This window comes from Octopus bimaculoides, chromosome 19 (assembly GCF_001194135.2).
Source record: "Octopus bimaculoides isolate UCB-OBI-ISO-001 chromosome 19, ASM119413v2, whole genome shotgun sequence".
NCBI classification, from domain to species: Eukaryota; Metazoa; Mollusca; class Cephalopoda; order Octopoda; family Octopodidae; genus Octopus; species Octopus bimaculoides.
In genome coordinates, this window is record NC_068999.1 from 45,940,222 (window position 1) to 45,941,564 (window position 1,343).

The 1,343-nt window shown below is 37.5% G+C and overlaps 1 protein-coding gene across 1 annotated transcript in view; it reads right to left on the reverse strand.

Annotated features, from left to right (window-relative positions):
• LOC106877727 (ubiquitin-like-conjugating enzyme ATG3) overlaps positions 1 to 1,343 on the reverse strand; it is a gene marked incomplete at its 5' end in the record, with an annotated part of 216,637 nt that overhangs the window by 206,476 nt on the left and 8,818 nt on the right. The window lies entirely within an intron of this gene.

Consider the following 1,343-nt stretch of genomic DNA (forward strand, 5'->3'; position numbering starts at 1 on the left):
TATAGTAGAAGTAAGGACCCGAACCCTTCAAAGGGATATTTAGCATCCAAGTTCCTGAGGAAAAGCCTAATTCGTGATTTAAAAAGGATTATATTTTCCTCACAGTTACGAGGGAACAATCATCGGATCTTGTGAATTTTCCGATGGCCTCTCCCTATTCCCCGTTGCTTTCTGCGCATTTTTGTTTTAATATTCGTTTCCTACACCTTTTTTTTTTTCACACCCATTGCACTATTTTTTTTTTTTTCGATTATGTTTCCGGGTAATAATGTCACCATTAACCACCCCCATGGCTGGTACATAAAGCATAGGTGTGAAAATGTTTATCATTATTTTAAGTTTGGCATAAATAACCCCACTTTAGTAGATTTATTTGAATTGGATGATGTTAAATGTAACCTTCGTCTTCCTGGAATCCACCGTAAATATTTCATTCTCATTTTAGAGCTAAAAAAATTATGTCTTCAATGCTGGGAAATGCAAAAGCCTTGCCATGATCATCTGATAAGCATTAACTGAGGTGAGAGTGGCAACGATAAAGCTTTAGCTTCAAGCAAATGAGTAAATGCAAAACACATTGAGCACTCTTACTCTAACACACACAGACACACTGCTATGCTTAACATTAGCCTGAAGTAACTGCGGACATATGATAGAGAAGTTATCTCCCTTGTCAGTTCATAGCCATTCACGCTGGACACTCACACACACACACACACACTAGATCAGGGCTCCGCAACCTCTCTTCACTTGCGGTTCACTTATATTCTTTTCGAAATCTGTTCCCAAATCCTGCTGCTCCGATTAACACCCTAAAAAAGCCGTAATGGATAAGTACCAGTAATTCATCAACTGTCCTGGCTTCCTTCTGTAGCTTTTAGAGTCTCATTGGCCCAAAAGGTAGAATATCATTGAGTAATCCCAAATCAACCCTGACCAAGCTCATCTACAATCACAGACACTCCAACCATGACCACACTAATTTTTTATACTCAGCACAATGTTGTCCAATATCTCCTTTTTTATTTATTTTTTTTTTTTTTCAAGATGGTAAGGTGGAAAAACTTTAGCTGCTATTTCTAGAAGGTAGGGCAATGGCATAGAAGCTCCCTTGTAATCATGAATATAATTCAATTTTCTAATCATATTTTATCATAAGTCAGCAAAATGACAAGACCCGACCTTTACATGAGACTTATCTCAAACGAACTTTCATCTCAGCTGTTCACTCAGATAATTACACTAACAAACACTGTTAATTAGATTCTTTTAAGAGATAACATCAATGACTGTTTCTAACGTCGTCAGAAGGTCCTAAATTTGAGGGGAAGCGGGTAGTCATG